The sequence below is a fragment of the Protopterus annectens genome, chromosome 3.part1 (assembly GCF_019279795.1).
Source record: "Protopterus annectens isolate FY-2018-M chromosome 3.part1, PAN1.0, whole genome shotgun sequence".
Lineage (NCBI taxonomy): Eukaryota > Metazoa > Chordata > Ceratodontiformes > Protopteridae > Protopterus > Protopterus annectens.
In genome coordinates, this window is record NC_056732.1 from 685381828 (window position 1) to 685393212 (window position 11385).

The following is an 11385-nucleotide window of genomic DNA, read 5'->3' on the forward strand; positions in this document are numbered from 1 at the left end:
AGACACGCCTCCAGACGATCCTACCTGGGCTCGCCACGACACTACGCACGTGTCTGTGATTCCGGTGCACTCTCATTAATATGTATATGGCGCTACTGCGCCGGATATTCCATGCACCGCCAGCGCAGGCCTTATGCCGGCCTTGCGCCGAGCTTCATGAATCCCGGGGATTATTTAAAATCCTTTTATATTTAAAACTTCTCTAAAAAATTCTCGGCTTCATCCCTAACTTAGGACCATTTGATAAACAAGCAGACTCAGCAAACGTTTGGCAAGCAAGCATTTGAAAACACTCACAAAGAAGCTACAAAAAGAAAGTATGAGCCTCTCAGAAACCAGGACAGTCAAGCAAATCTGAATGACTATCCACAAATTGTAACCCCCCCCCCCCTACACCATATTAGCCCATTAAGTCTTTCCCCAAATCTGGCTCTCCATTTCTCTTTTTGACAACAAATAATTTCAGACAAATTAGTTCTGAGAATGGTCCATTAGATTTGCAGATGGCAATGACAGTCCCTTCCTCTTTTTCAGGGGATTCTTCCTCCTCTGCCAGATCAATGTTCTTTTTTTCCCTCTAGTCTTTCAACATCTGCTGACCAACAAATTAATAGAATTTACTCCATGTTCTTTGACAGGGAAAGGTTTTTATTCAAGAACATTTCTGGTACCAAAGAAAGAAGCCTCATGGAGACCAGTCCTATCTTTCTTTTCTGAATGAGTATGTGAAGGTTTCATAGTTTAAAATTATATCCCTTCATAATCTGTTTCCTTTTATTCTGCCTTTCAGTTTTCTGGTAACTCAAGATTTAAAGGATGCTTATCATCATATTCTTATACCCACAGATGTCAAACATTGTTAAGATTTTTTGTGTCTGAATTACACTTTCAGCTCCATACATTACTTTTTGGATTATCCACTGCTCAAAGGATGTTCACAAAATGTATAGCTCCAGTGATGCCCTATTGCATGATGCAAGATATTCACATTTTTCCTTATTGAAATGACTTGGTTATCTTTACAGAGTCTATTTCAAAGTGTCAGGAATACCTCACTTGGGTAAGAGATCTCCTTCACAGACTGAGTTTCCAGGATTATGTTCTAAAGTCTTGTTTGACTCCTTCCACCAGGATTGTATTATTGTGATGTATCTTAGATGGGTCTATATCAAGTGAACGAAAATTTATATAATTGAATGTATTCACATCGACACATAAACACCGAAACAACTAAATGTCGAAATGTTCTTTCAGCGAAAAATATATCATTGAACTGTTTTAGTTGGCCACATTGCCTGTTAGGTACGTTAAATGATGACGTCCGAACATAAATATGAATATGTATGAAATAACACCAATACCCGTAAATAAAATAAACAAAAAGTGTACGTATATTCACTTTTGCAACTTTACTATCAATTAAGTAAATAAATACCGTTTATAATTCATGTGAAATACTTAAAAATTTAACGAAAATAAAACGTAACAACAAAGTAGTTAAATTAACATTTCCGGCAAATACGTGTGCATACAGCAGTTATACCTGCAGCTATGGCTTGTAGCACTCTTGCTGGACCCGGTGTAATAGGTTGTAACTATTACACAGTTAAATCCCAAAAAAAAGAAAGATATGCTAGTTGTTGACGGCTATTTGTACAATTTAGAGAAGGTTCTAAAAAGCCGTAAGTATTGGTGCTGTCATTTGAAATCAACAGATAAATGTAAGGGTAGGGCTATAACAGTTGATAAAGGTGGAGAAGAAATTCTCCTGAAGTCTACTATTCATGACCATCCGTCAGATCCAACGTTAGCTGAAAAGTACAAAGTATGTAGTACATTGAAGGATATGGCTAGTACTTGCAGGAACACACTATGTTTAGTTGTTGATGACATTCTTGCTACCACGTCCTTTGAGTCTACTGTTGCATTGCCAACTAGGTGATCACTATTACAACAGGTTAACAGAGTTAGGAGAAAAACTTTGTTAACAAACTGTAAACCATGTACAACCTTAGGTGCAGTATGTCTGGATGATTATAAATTAAAAGAATCTGAATTCATCCAGAAACGTAAGGTAGATTTGCAGTTAAATATACATGTTTTACTGTTTACAACAAAAGAAAATGTCAAAGACTTGTGTAATACAAATATATGGTTCATGGATGGAGTATTCCTTACAAAAGGTCGACTATGTAGGCAGTTATATAGTGTTCGTGCATTTGTTAACTGTGGTGACAAACAGAGATGTCTTCCTTTAGTATATGTCTTGATGACTAAAAAGTCTTTTAAGGCATACAATTTGATGTAGGAGTGTCTGTTTAACTTGTTAGCTAGATGTGATCTAACACCTTCGGTGGAATACTTATTGTGTGACTTTGAACTAGCTGCAATTAAAAGTATAGAAGCAAACTTTTTCAATGTGAAAAGTAAAGGTTGTTTCTTCCATTTCTCACAGAATGTGCGGTGCAAAATTCAGAAACTTAACTTATCTAGACTTTATGGTACTTCTCTTGAATTTCAGCGTTCCGTTAAAGAACTATTAGCACTTTCATTTTTGAGGGAAGATGAAGTGATTCCAGCATTTAGAGAGCTAAGTAAAACATTTCCTGCTGACGGGAAAGAGTTGATCACATATTTCTCTGATATTTACGTGTTGGGCAGCTTACGGAAGCAGATCACTAGAACTACATTTCATTTATGGTTTCCTCCTGTGTACCCTATATCGTTCTGGAATGTCTCCTTTTTGAATGATGCTTCTTTACCACAATCTCAAAATTACGTGGAGGGCTGGCATAGGAGGATTAGGTGTCTGCTAGGCAGACGTATTTCTTAAATACCAGCTGTTCTGTCAGTACTTGTTAGAGAGCAAAATCGGGTTGACGAAATTAGATTACAGTTAATGTCTGCATTTCCTGTTTCTCCAAAGAAGAGAAAACATTTAGAAAGGGACTTTCGTCTACAAACTGTTTTGAAAAATAAAGAACAGTATACTGTACTTGAATTCTTACGTGCAGTTGGCATGCTACTTAAAATTTAATACCATACTAACATCGATATGCTGTGTGCACCATATGTTTTCTATGTATTATTGAAGTGCATATTTTGATTTCTTGGGCGAGAAGGTTATTTAAATATGTAATCACTCAGTTTGCAGTTTGCTTAAAATACGGCATAGTTTAATTTGTGGGTGAGGAGATTATTTAAATATGTAATCACTCAGTTTGTAGTTTACTTAAAATATGGTATAGATAATAGATTAATACCCGTTTTATATGCAAAATATATTTCCTTTCTTGCACATAAAGCATAGCTTGGTAGGGTAAGAAAAGTAAATTTTGGTGGTTAGTTACAGTTATTACACCAGGGAGCAGTTGCTGGCCAACTAAAAGTTTTCAATGTTTTGATTTTCAAGCTTTTACGTGTTCAATGTTTACTTGTTTCGGCGTTTATGTGTCGATGTAAATACATTTGATTATATAAATTTTCGTTCACTTGATATAGACCCATCTTTGATACATCAGTTCAATCAACTTTTCTTCCACATGAAAAAGGTAAATCTATATTTAGAGCTATTGTTGAGTTTTTTTCTGTCAGTCTAGGACTTCAGCAAGGGAATTTCTCAGGATTCTAAGAATTGTGGCATCTATAATTCTCATCACTGTGCCTAAACAAGATTCATCAGTACCTAAAATCTGTGTGGTCTCAACATCACCCACTGAGGTTTCAAATTCTAATCTGGGGAGTTGTAAAACAGGGAACCGCTTTGATGGAAAGATCAGTTTTATCTGAATCCAGGTCTTCCATCTCCAGTACAACATTGCTTGGGGAGATGTGTCTTTGAGGGTAAAAGTGCAGGGTCTTTGGAAAAAAAAGGCAGACCAAAACACATAAACATTAAGGAGATGTTGGCAGTTATAAATGTACTCAGCTCTCTCAATTATCTGTGATTTTCAGGACCATTGCAAGTGATTACTAGCAACACAACAATGATATGATTAATAAACAAACAGGTTGGTCCAAATCCTACCCTATGTGCAGATTAGCCATGGTAGCCTGGGATATGTCTATTGAGCACAATCTCACTGCTATATTCCATCAAAGAAAATCATTGTGGTAGATAAGCCAATCAAGACCATGATAGAAATACATGAATGGAAATTTTATCAGGGGGTCTTCCAGGATTTGCTTCAGCTGTGGGAAAAAACTAAGTAAGATTTATATGTCTCCATACACAACAGACAACTAGCAAATTTCTGCTCCAGGACTCCTTACAAACAGGCCTCAGAAAAAGATATATTTGTTTCTGTGTGCCTTTTCGCCCTTTCTACTGATATGCAGGGTCATTTTAAAGATTCAGAAGCACTATCTAGAGATCATTGTGGTAACTCTCTTCTGACCCAGGCAACAGCAGGCGTTCACTTTTTTTGGAAATGGCCAAGGGCCATTACCGCAACCTTCCTAACAGACTGGAACCACTCACACAAGACAAGACAGGGATTATTTAATATATCCTAATCTGAAACAAATTCAACTAACTGCCTGAGTTATAGAGCTTTAATATCTTTTAGGCACCTGTTTATTAAAGATGTGCAACAGGTATTAAAGGAGGGAAAGAAACATGCTACTAGGAGGTCATATATCAGCAATTGGAAAATATTTTCTAATAACCAGGACCCTGCTAATGCTAGTATTTCTTTGTTTATACAATATTTATGTCAGTTATTATCTTGTGGTCTTTCTTAACTCTATCAAGGTTCATTGGTCAGCTATTTCAACATGTTTGCTTATGGATTCCTCTCCTTCAAGTATTCCCAGGTCAAGATATTTTTAAAGGGTTTCTGCATACCTATCCACCTAAAAAACAGGTAGTTCCTCCTTAGGATCTTAATTTTGTTTTGGAAAGATTAATGCTCCATTTGAACCAGCTCATCAGACTGAGGTTCTTAACATATAAAACAGTTTAACTGATCGCTCTGATATCTGCAAGAAAAGAGTCTGAATTGCAAGCTCTAGTAGAGCATCAACGTTGTCTCACTTTTGACAAAAATAGGGTTTCTTTGAAAACTAATCCTTCATTTATGCCTAAAGTTGTATCCAAGTTTACTTTAAGTCAAGCTATCAATTTCCTTATCTCCTTTCCAGAACCTAAAAATGAAGGAGAATGGATTCTTCCTACTCTGGATGCTCACAGACAACCCAGATACCACATTGACAAGACTAAATCTTTTAGAAATTCTGTTACTTATTTCTTATGAAGATAAGAAAAAACAGACTTGTGTGTCACAGCAGACAGTTTCCAAATAATTGTTCCATGCTATCAGCTTTTGTTATTCCACTATAACAAGTCAGTTCCACACAGGATCAAGACGCATTCTACTAGGTCCTTGGCTTCATCAGTGGCGTTTGGGAAAGGGTGAACTTTATACGTATTTTAGGGTCACATTTTGGTTCTCTGTATATCCTTTTACAAAGTGCTACAAAACTAGGCTAATGTCCTAGAGCAGGACCATTTAGAGGGGCTCCCGGACTCTCTATCTTCCTCTTCCCAGTCCTTATAAGCTATGGTATTCTACCTATATAGCTAAGGCTGCCACATTAGTGATCAAATAATGAGCTTTGCACTGTTGTGTATGTAAATTTACCATAACAAAAGATTTTCTAATGATCACTATTGCAATGAGCAACTCAACATTTCATAAAAGGGCTTCATCTTTGTACCAACCAGTAGGATGAACTTATCACTAATTTAAAGATGCATTACACTCAATTTACATTTAATTATAAAAAGCAAAAATACACAGGAACAGGTGGAAGGTGCAGTACAAGAAAACTGGGGAAGCAGTCTTAAGAAGCGATAGTGTTATCGCAGAAGTGCTCACTTTTTCTTACTTTCTATTTTGTTTAATAAATAGAGGTTTTTGCCCAGCTGTGTTGGTTCGGTACTTGTTTTTTACCTGTAGTTTATATTTAATTACACTCAAGTTACATTTAAGTTTCTTACTTCATGAATTGCAATGATATTAGTGATTTGTAAAAGCCTAGCATTTTTATCCTACTTTCTGATTCAGACTTTACAAGTGTGTGGTAATACATGCAAATGGGAGATTTTGATTTTGTTAAGCAGTCTTACCTCAGAAATATGATTATAATTATACAAAGAGATGTCAGCAGTGAGGAAATTATAGTCTAACATAGATTTCTGTTATACAAAAGATGAAAAAAGGGAGGGGTTGTCACTATGCCATAACTATTAAATGATGCTTTCACCTATGTATGTGAAATAGGGAATTCCAAATGGTATACTAATATATTGGCTTGGTGTTCTTAGACATTCTGCACAGGGACAAATCCTTAATTATGGTTCAAACAACTCAGGTTTGGTCAGCAGCTCTATTACTTTATGGTGTGACTGGGATGATGGACATGCCCATTCTGGGGGAGGTCGGTCCCAGTCAGTTGAGGCTGCTGCTCCTGACTTGATCAGTACGAAATAGCAAGGATGCATTCAAAATAATGAAAGCAGTACACGTAAAAATGTGATTGTGGACTTTCAAGCCAAGCAACAGCAGTCCTTGTCAACCATGTAAATAAACACACACAAACTGATAGATGGGCATAGCTGGTCCCCTGAATGATGTGGGTACCCACCTCACCACGCAAAGGGAATGGTTAGGGCCTTACATACAATATAGCTCTTATTGCCAGGATGACAGTAAGAGAACCAAACTGATGTTTTTCTGAATGATAGCACCTCTGATGGCTCTCACCCAAGAGAATCTGAAGGGAATCATTAAATCATAGGCAATGAATGAACGTGAGTCTGATAGATGGTGGGTTGATGGTCAGCAAGCAGAGGAAAAAACACCTAGGGAAAAAAAGACATATACACAATATATCTGTCACTGCTGAAGTTTATAACTTTATAAATGTGCCATATCATAAACGTAGGGTATCTTTGGGTATTCTAAAAATTTACAAAGATCTATGGCATCCCTCTTTAATACCCATAGTCTCCTCAAATGAATCCAAGACAGAGTTGTTAGCTCATTTTACAGCCTAACTGTAGGCTATTCTATCAAATGACATACGGTCATAGAACTTACCAGCCTGAATAGTTTATCTGTCATAGAACTTACCACCTGAGTAGTTTATTGGCCATTTTTGGGCTAATTTCTATCCCTTTCATTTCCCTGCTATAAAACCTGCATTTGTGCGGTTTTGCGCACCGGGCAGCGCCGGTTAGCTAGGGTATAACTATTCCTGGCTCCACAAAGTCTACTCTTCAATTTTTTCCTTGGAACTAGAAAAACTTTCAACTTACGCACTCAAACCATTCACTTCTCATACCGGCACTTGCTCAAAACTCATAGCAAGCACTAATAAATTTTAGCACTAGACCACCTCCCCACTATACTGTAGAGAAGGACAAGGCTCTCTATTCGACCTTACCAGCCAATCAGTAAAACAGTTCACTGTACCTATCCAGGCATGTCCAAAGGGCAGTTTCAGGTGTACTCTCTGGTCTAACTGGTGAATCTGGGCATTTTGAGGCAATGTTACAATTGCCTCATGTACACAGACAACCCTCTCCTCCTTCCACCAAACACTAATAGATGTGAGAGATGCAATTATACGGCCAAACTGGAGGCTAAGCTCTCTCAACTCAAGTCTGGACCAGGCAGTCAAGAGGAGAAGGGAATTACTTGCATCACACCACCAGGCTCACATAGACCTATGAAACCAGCACCAGCAAAAAACACACATAAATACATGAAAACATACTCAGAGGCTCTAAATAAAAATCTGCAGCAGCAATAGAGACTCCAAAGCAGACATCCAAGCAACCTCCACCCCCCCCCAACACAAACCATGAAACACATGCTTCACAAAACCAGTGTGCCACACAATCACAGCCCTTAAGGCAAAGTAACATACCCAACATACTAGTAATAGGTGACTCTATAGTCAGGCACATTGATGTCTCACTCACTAGGCTGAACAAGGAGAAGGTTACTGTTAGCTGCCTGTCAGATGCCAGGATCCGCCACATAACACAAGTACTCTGGTCACTCCAGAACAAGTACAAATATGACTCTGTCATTGTCCATGTTGGTGTGAATGACCTGAGCCATACCTCCCTGGACTACATGAAAAGAGACATGGAGGAGCTCTCTGATCATGGAGCCCAGGCCGGTATGATGCTGACCCTGAGTAGCATCCTGCCAAGACCAAGAATGATACCACGGTATAGAGAAAAAATTATCAATTTCAACAATTGGCTAAGCTTCTGGTGTCATTCAAAGGGGATCCAGTATCTGTCAGCCTAGGATGACATGCTCGAGAAGCCACGCTGCTTCGCTAGAGATGGCTTGCACCTGTCACCCTTAGGCTTTTGAATACTGGCCAAGGCTTTTGCCACCCCCATAGTGCCTTTTTTAGGCAAGGCTCAAAAGACAAACCTACCACCGTAAATAGCTCAAGTAACAAAAAACTGAGGGTAATGCTACTCAATGCCAGAAGTCTAAACCTCAAAATGCATGCACTCAAGGCACTCCTCAGTATAGAGAAAATTGATATATGTGCAGTAACAGAAACCTGGTTTAAGGCTCCAGAGAGCACCCCAGCACTACCTGGCTACAACTCATACCATACATTTCGGCCACAAAACCCGGACCAAAATACAAAAGGTGGGGGAGTATCCATATTCATCAAGGATACCTACGCCTCCAGGTTAGTGGCACAGCACGATGCTTCAGAGATCATCCACATGCAACTAACAATGGGCAAAACTGCTATTCAAATTTTAGCTTGCTACAGATCATGCACCATGTCCCAGGACCCACACTCCGCATTCCTGGAAACACTGGGAAATATAAACATCCTACCAAACACCCTGATATTGGGTGATTTCAATTACCCAAACATTAACTGGGAGAACTACTCAAGTACAAACTCCCTTGCCCAACATTTCCTAGAATTTATAAACTCAAACACCCTGGATCAACTGGTCAACACCCCCACCAGAGGTGACAACATATTGGACCTGGTCATCACCAACATGGGCAACCAGTGTTCCACACTGGAGGTCAACCCCTCGCTGGTTAGATCTGACCATAAACTAATCACTCTGGATATCCACATTCCGCCACCACCCCCAGTCAAAGAAACCACTGTGAAAAATTTTTCAAAAGCAAACTTCACATTACTTAAGACCAAGATGGGAAGTTTCAAAGTCCCCATGCTAAAGGATAATGCTGTCCAAGCTGCAAAATCCTTTACCAATTCACTCTACTGGCACCTACAAGAATGCATGGATCATGCTATCCCAAACAAAACCAAGACTCACTCCTCCAAGAAAAGGAAACCAGTCTGGTGGACCCCTGCCATAAACAAGCTGTACAATAGAAGGAGGAAACTAGTACAGAAAAGAGTAAAATCCCAAGAAGGGAAGACATCCCTGATCAGTATCAACAAGAAACTACGTTTCTTCATAAAATTATCCAAGGCTAGCTTCGAAAGAAAAATTGCCATGGACTCCAAAGATAACCACAAGGCATTCTTTAGCTATGTCAAGAATCTAAGTGGCAATTCTCAGATCTGCTAGGAGTTAGTGCAGTATGGCACAAAATACACTGAACCGACCGATATAACCAACATCCTGGCAGACAGGTTCAGTGCAAACTTCACCCCCCTCTCACCCCCAAAAGGGCCCATAACTGTACCAGAAGAATGTAGTGCCCCTGAAATCACAGACACTCAGGTTAAAATAGCCCTCTCCAAAGCCAAAAATACAGCATCAATGGGACTGGATGGTGTCCCAGGTTGCATCCTACACAAGCTCAAAGATGAACTAACCCCTCACCTAAACACACTGTTTAGACTCAATCTCTCTACAGGCTACATGCCCACAGAGTGGCGCACAGCAACAGTTATTCCACTCCACAAAGGTGGAGCCACAACGGACCCCGGGAACTATCACCCTATAAGCCTGACTAGCTTGGTCTGCAAAGCTATGAAGCGTATCATCATGGATCTCATTAACAGAGACATTGGAAACCTCCAAACACTGGACCCTACCCAGTTCAGCTTTGTTAAGGGCAGATCATGCCTCCTAAACCTGGTGGACTTCTTTGAGATAGTTACCAAGGCTATAGACGAGGGAAAGGTGGTCCACACAGCCTACCTAGACCTTGCAAAGGCCTTTGACCCATTCCCCACTCAGGTATTATAGACAAGCTCACCAGCCTGAACATAAACACCTACATCATGAGATGGGTTGCCAACTGGCTCATGGACAGAACCCATATGGTAAGAGTTGCAGGAGCTAGGTCGGATTCTAAAGCGGTTACAAGTGGTGTTCCCCAGGGCTCAGTCCTAGGACTCCTCCTGTTCGGCATATACTTCTCAGAGGTACAGGTAGACGACTGCAAACTAGGGGCTATAATTGACTTTCCGACTGACACAGACATCCTCCAAAAGGGTCTCACTGAGACAGATACCTGGTGTCAAAACCATGGCCTCAAGTTAAATGCCAAAAAGTGCATAGTTATCCCCTTTGGAAAAAACAAAGTACCCACAAACTACCACATAGGTGGTGGCCCCCTAAATACGGAAGACGTAATAAGGGATCCTGGGACCCACGTAAATAGTAACCTCTCCTCTGATAATCACATTGCCAAAGTGGTTAGAAAATCCTTCTATGTGGCCCACCTATTCACAAAAGGGTTTGCATCCAGATCGAAAGAGGTCATTGGGCCTCTCTATGCATCACTCATCAGACCCATCATAGAGTACAATGCCCCATAGAGATGTACCTTACAAGACACCTGCAAGAACTGGAAAGACCACAGAAGTACCTCACTAAGAGGATCACTGGCCTCAAGCAGATGCCCTATGCAGCTCGACTGAAGAAACTCCAGCTGTACTCGGTTGCATACCGCCTACTCAGAGGTGATCTCTGCCTAACATACAAGGCCATGACCAACCCAGAATTGATGGACATGCTCCACCTAAAGAAAACGATATTCCCTCGAGCCACACACTTCAGGGATCTAAACCACACCACAACAATAAATAGGACATGCTGGAGGGATAGATTCCTGTCCCAGAGACTTCTCATGCTCTGGAACAAGATTCCAATCTACATTAGGCAGAGCTCCTCGCTAACCCTCTTCAAGAGAAACCTTGACAAGTGGATGGGAAACAGAAAGTTTACCACAGGGATCACTTCAATGGCTCTGCTGGACAGAGGCACAGGGAACTAATCTAAGGGGGGCGGCGAAAGCCAACACATTCCGGCTAGACTTATAAATGCCTTCGGGCAGATAGCCTAGTACCTACCTATTAACCTATGAACCTATGAATAAGGATAGAATTACAGTCAGT